This window comes from Somniosus microcephalus, chromosome 5 (assembly GCF_052327205.1).
Source record: "Somniosus microcephalus isolate GS21.2 chromosome 5, FLI_Smic_1.0, whole genome shotgun sequence".
Classification (NCBI taxonomy): domain Eukaryota; kingdom Metazoa; phylum Chordata; class Chondrichthyes; order Squaliformes; family Somniosidae; genus Somniosus; species Somniosus microcephalus.
Window position 1 is genome coordinate 200,010,498 of NC_140991.1, and position 6,000 is coordinate 200,016,497.

Sequence of the window (6,000 nt, forward strand, 5' to 3'; positions counted from 1 at the left end):
GGTCTTCGTCCGAATCTGATGTCCAGGAGGAAAGGAAATAAATGGTTCCCATGCTTCTGGTAGATGCCTCAGTTGAGGAAGCGCTCAGTCAAGGTGACAAGAGGGGTTTCCCAGGAGGTCACACTGGAGATGGGTGTCAGGCTCCAAACTTCCACAGCTATGGTTATGCCTGCTAAAAACTCCCCCAGGCCTGAGACAACAAAGTCCTGCCACCTGCAAATGATGACTGATCAAATCTCCTATTTAATGGTGGAGCTGCAGCTGATAGTCAGCAATCCAGTTGTGCTACCGGTAGGTTTCACCATTGTTATAAATCTCATCATCAAGAAACTACTCATGAAATAATGCTGGACGGCCAGCTGGTGGCACCGTCCAAGGAGTACAAATACTCGGCCGTGGGCCCCAGCTTGCCAGGGACATTTTGTAAGACAAGGAACTAGTGAAGTACAACTAGACCTCCATGTTCTGAAACAAGTTGATTAAAGCCTTGCTTTATGCTCAAACCAAGTGCGTAGTGAGTTTTATTACGTCAATTTATTCAACTTGATATCGACTCCACGCTTTGGGTAATTTCGGGAACAGCCAGCTATGACTCGAACCATAGAAGGGAACTCAGACAATTAATCGATCCATCATGGAGAAACTACTCAGACCCGCCCGTCTCGACCTGGACCCGAATTCACTTACAGCTGCTAAGGTATGGAAACACTGATATCGTACTTTCAGCAACTTCCTCAGGGTATGTGGTGAGAATGTTCCTGATAAATTAGAGATACTTGCTAATTATGTATCCCCTCATGTGTTTGATTATATCGAAGAATGTGTAGACTATGACGCCGCTATCCAAATACTACAGCAGCTGTATGTCAAGTCCCCAAACAAAACTTTTGCTCAGCATCTACTGGCCACAACTCGACAACAACCCGGGGAATCACTTGATGAATTCTTTCAGAAACTTCACAGGCTCAGCAAGGAGTGTAATCTTAAAGCTGTTACAGCTGAGCAGTACCAGGAGGAGTTAATTTGTGATTCCTTTATTAATAGGATTGCGTCTCACTTCATACGTCAGCGTCTGTTGGAAAATAAAACCCTGAAGTTACAGGCTGCCTATGACCAGGCATGTTCTCTGGACTTAGCAAAGAGGAATGCAGATACCTATCTTTCACCACGTGCACGGGCTGCTGCTATCACTTTTAGTGACTCATTCGATAGGCCTCGGGCGGAAGCCCTCACGGATGATGACTCCAACCTGGCTGATGACAACCCTACCCTAGAAACCTACACTGATGATGACCCCGCCCTAGCGGCATCTTGGCAATCTGGAAGGAAGTGTTTCTTCTGTGGAGGTGCATTCCATTAAAGTAAATTTTGTCCTGCTCGTAACGCAACCTGCAATCATTGCAGAAAGAAAGGCCACTTTTCTAAGGTATACCGGTCGAGAGCTCCTGTTAGTTTTGCAGCTACTATCTATAAAACTGCTCCTCCCCCAGGAGCCACTACTAATGTTACAGCTGCAATCTATAAAACTGCTCCTCCCCCAAGAACCACTACTAAGGTTACAGCTATCAAGGGTAAAACTGCCCCTCCTCCCATCACAGCTGTTTTTCCCCAAGGTCTGTCCCATGCAGCCACGAAGGTTTCGGTAAATGGACACATTTTGAGTGCACTAATCGACTCATGCAGCTCTGACAGCTTCATTAGTGAGCAGGCTGTCAGTAAGTTAAAACTGCGCATTTACCCCTCGGACAGGGAAATTGCAATGGCCCTGACGACACTGACCACCAATTCTTCCAGTTTTTGTCTTGTCGACCTTATTCTCAATGGCTGCACTTATTTCTCCACCCGGCTTGGGGTACTCAAGAACCTATGCAGTGATGTGCTCCTGGGACAGGATTTCCAGAAACAACACAAAAGACTCACTTTTGAGTTTGGAGGGTCAAAGCCGGAGCTTACTATTTCCAAAGTACCGTTTTGTGCGCTTTCGGCGGCTTCACTTGACGAGCCCTCCTTGTTTGCCAATCCTTCCCCCCGATGTAAGCCCATAGTCACTAAATCATGACATTTCAGCCAAGATGATCAATCCTGTATCGAGGCAGAAATCTCTCGCCTTCTAGCTGACGGTATCATTGAGCCATGTTCATCTTCCTGGCGGGCTCAAGTCGTCGTTGTCAAAAATCCTCTGAAGCAACACAAGAAATGTCTTTGCATCGATTACTTGCAAACTATTAACCAGAATACCGACCTGGATGCCTACCCACTACCATGAATCAATGACATGGTCAATAACCTTGCTAACTACAAGTTATTTTCAACCTTTGATTTAAAGAGCGCATATCATCAAGTACCGTTAAAGGACTCTGACAAAAAGTATACGGCCTTTGAGGCCAATAGTTGGCTTTACCAGTTTTGTCGCCTTCCATTTGGGGTCACCAATGGGGTGGCCGTCTTTCAGCGGGCAATGGATAGCCGAGTCAAACAGGAGAACTTAACGGACACTTTTCCATACCTGGATAATATCACCATTGCTGATCATGACCAGAAGGAGCATGATGCCAACCTCCAGAAATTTTTTGATGTTCCCCATTGTCGCAACTTAACCATAAATGAGTCCAAATCTGTGAAATCAGTACCATCAGTCAACATCCTTGGCTACTGGGTGGGCAACGGTGTCATCAAACCGGATCCGGAGCGACTTCATCTGCTTCAGGAGCTCCCTCCCCCTACGAATCTCAGCTCTCTTCGTCGGGCACTCGGCATGTTCGCCTATTATGCAAAATGGATACCCCACTTCTCTGACAAGATCCAGCCCCTGCTTCATGCAAAGTCATTTCCATTGGAGGCAACGGCTATTTCAGCTTTCAACCTCCTCAAGCGACAACTGGAAAAAGCCACGCTTCGTTCCATTGATGAAAATCTTCCTTTCGTGTTCGAGTGCGATGCATCAGATGTGGCAATCTCCGCTACCTTGAATCAAGGTGGTTGATCCGTTGCATTTCTGTCCAGAACTTTGCAGGGTAGCGAGCTCCATTATCCTCCTGTCGAGAAGGAGGCTACAGCCTTCATCGAAGCTGTTGTTAAATGGAGTCATTTTCTCGCTCGTCGCCATTTCACACTCATAACCTATCAGCGCTCCGTGGCCTTTTTTGCTGGATAACCGGAAACGCACTAAGATCAAGAATAACAAAATACAACTCTGGAGGGTGGAATTGGCTGCCTTTGGATATACCATACATTATCAACCCGGCAAAGAGAATGTGGCCCCGGATACCCTCACGCGGGCATTCTGCTCTTCTATGTCAACTTCGACTCTTGCGGATCTTCATACTGACTTATGCCATCCTGGCGTTACCCATATGTTGCACTTTGTGCGATCTAAAAATCTCCCATTTTCTACGGAAGATGTGAAAAGAAAATGCTCCTCCTGTAGAATTTGTGCTGAATTAAAACCGCAATTCTTCCATCCATCGGATGGCTCGCTCATACTCGCTATGCAGCGACTCAGCATTGACTTTAAAGGGCCATTGCCTTCCTCAACGTGAAACACCTACTTACTGACTATGGTGGACGAATATTCACGTTTTCCCTTTGCTTTCCCCTGTCCCAATATGCTTACTTCCACAGTGATCAAATGCCTTGATCAAGTCTTTTCCCTTTGCGGTACGGCCAATTTCATCCACTCTGATTGGGGTCCCTCCTTCCTGTCAAGCGAACTCAAAAGTTATCTCTCCCAACGGGGAATGGCCACAAGTAAAACAACACCGTACCATCCCATCGGTAACGGACAGGTTGAGAGATACAACGCTATAATTTGGAACGCTGTTCATCTTGCGCTGAGGTCACGCAACCTACCAGACCAGCAGTGGGAAACTATGCTCCCTGACGTGTTGCATTCCATCAGGTCTCTCCTTTCTATGTCTACCAATGTCACACCTCACGAGCGATTCTTCAGCTTCCAGCGTCGCTCCACCTATGAGGCGTCTCTACCATCATGGTTGGCAGCTCCCGGCCCTGTGCTGCTCCGAAGATTCATCCAATCGTCTAAAAACGATCCTCTCGTCGACGAGGTAGAACTCACGGATGTCAATCCCACGTACACGCACGTGCGGTACCCTGATGGCCGGGAGTTCACCGTTTCGCTCCGGGACCTGGCTCCCTGTCCAGCCGGTTCCATTGACCCAACTGATAGAGGGACCCACAGGGATGATGCCGACACTCTGCGCTCCCTGAAGATGACTCCCTACCTGGGACATCGAGAGATCTTCCAGCTGCCCCACTGGATCCAGTCATGGAGCCGAGCGCTCCCCGTGGGATGGCCACCCGAGGCCAGGACGCCGGTCAATCCCCAGCTATCAAACAGGATGAAGCCAGTTCTGCGCCTGTGGGGACCCGCACCCGGAGTCACGAGCTCCCCAGCCTCCCTCGGGTCGATCAGAGCAACACGGGCCCTGTCGATCCACCGGTATGGATCAAGCAGCCCAGGGACCAAGACACGGTCCGGGGAGACGTGCCTTCTAGCCATAAACAAAAATCTAAAAGACTGCAGCTATTCGTGGTCCGCCTAATCCGTTAAGAGGAAGTCGTCGGACTTCCAAATCTTTTAGGCAGGAAGAATGTTATAAATCTCATCATCAAGAAACCACTCATGAAATAATGCTGGACGGCCAGCTGATGGCGCCATCCAAGGAGTATAAATACTCGGGCGTGGGCCCAGCTTTCCAGGGACATTTTGTAAGACAAGGAACTAATGAAGTACAACTAGACCTCCATGTTCTGAAACAAATTGATTAAAGCCTTGCTTTATGCTCAAACCAAGTGCGTAGTGAGTTTTATTACGTCAACCGTCATGTTTCAGAGGAGGCGTGCATCACGTGGGAAAAGGGTTAAAATCGGAAAGGCCTCTCAAAATGGGATTATAGTGGCAATTCAGTGGTTGTTAAGGGCCTTAAGGGCCAATCCCGCCTCTTGGAGGCGGGACGGAGACGGGATCAGAAACCACGCATTTGGAAAAATTGCTTGGAGGCAGGATGGAGGCGGGGTCCGGCCCGCCCGCCACTTTTTGCAATTTTAACACCCCACACGCCTCCATTCCCGCCTCCTCGGGCCTGGCAACATCGAGCCCATAGAGTACAAAAGACAGGAAGTTATGCTGAACCTATACAAAACACTAGTTCAGCCCTAACTGGAGTATTGTGTCCAATTCTGGGCACCACACTTTAGAAAGTATGTGAAGGCTTTGTCAGGGTACAGAAGTGATTTACTAGAATGGTTCCAGGGATGAAGGATTACAGTTACATGGATAGACTGGAGAAGCTGGGGTTGTTCTCCTTAGAGCAGAGAAGGCTAAGAGGAGATTTGACAGAGGTGTTTAAAATCATGAAGTGTTTAGATAGAGTAAATAAAGGGAAACTGTTTCCAGTGGCTGTAGGGTCAATAATGAGAGGGCACAGATTTAAGATGATTGGCAAAAGAACCAGAAGCGACATGAAGAAAAACTTTTTTTCGCACCAAGTGGTTGGAATTTGGAATGTACTGCCTGAAATGGTGGTGGATACAGATTCAACAGTAGCTTTCAAAAGGGAATTAGATAAACACTTGAAGGAGAAAAAAATTGCAGGGATATGGGGAAAGAACAGGGAAGTGGAACTAACTGGATTGCTCCAGGGAACAGGTTATTTTAGATCTTGTTTTGTGTATTGAGACAGGGTTAATTAGTAATCTCATAGTAAAGGATCCACTAGGGAAGAGTGATCATAATATGATAGAATATCACATTGAGTTTGAGAGTGACATTCTTAAATCCAAAACTAGAGTTTTAAACTTAAATAAATCCAATTACATAGTTATCAGTGATGAGTTGGCTGCGGTAGATTGGGAAATTAGATTAAAAGGTATGACAGTATAAGATATAAGCAGTCACAAACATTTAAAGAAATATTCCAAAATTCTCAACGAATATACATTCCATTGAGAAATAAAAACTTCATCGGAAAAGTGATCCAT

General features: G+C 46.8%; 1 long non-coding RNA gene across 1 annotated transcript in view; it reads left to right on the plus strand.

Moving 5' to 3' along the window:
* The window catches only part of LOC147117518 (uncharacterized), a 55,686-nt gene extending 50,878 nt beyond the window's left edge, over positions 1-4,808 (plus strand). The window contains exon 2 of the long non-coding RNA XR_015078461.1: positions 1,045-4,808. This is a non-coding gene — a long non-coding RNA (uncharacterized LOC147117518). The remainder of the gene's footprint in view (positions 1-1,044) is intronic.
* Positions 4,809-6,000: the final 1,192 nt, after the last annotated feature.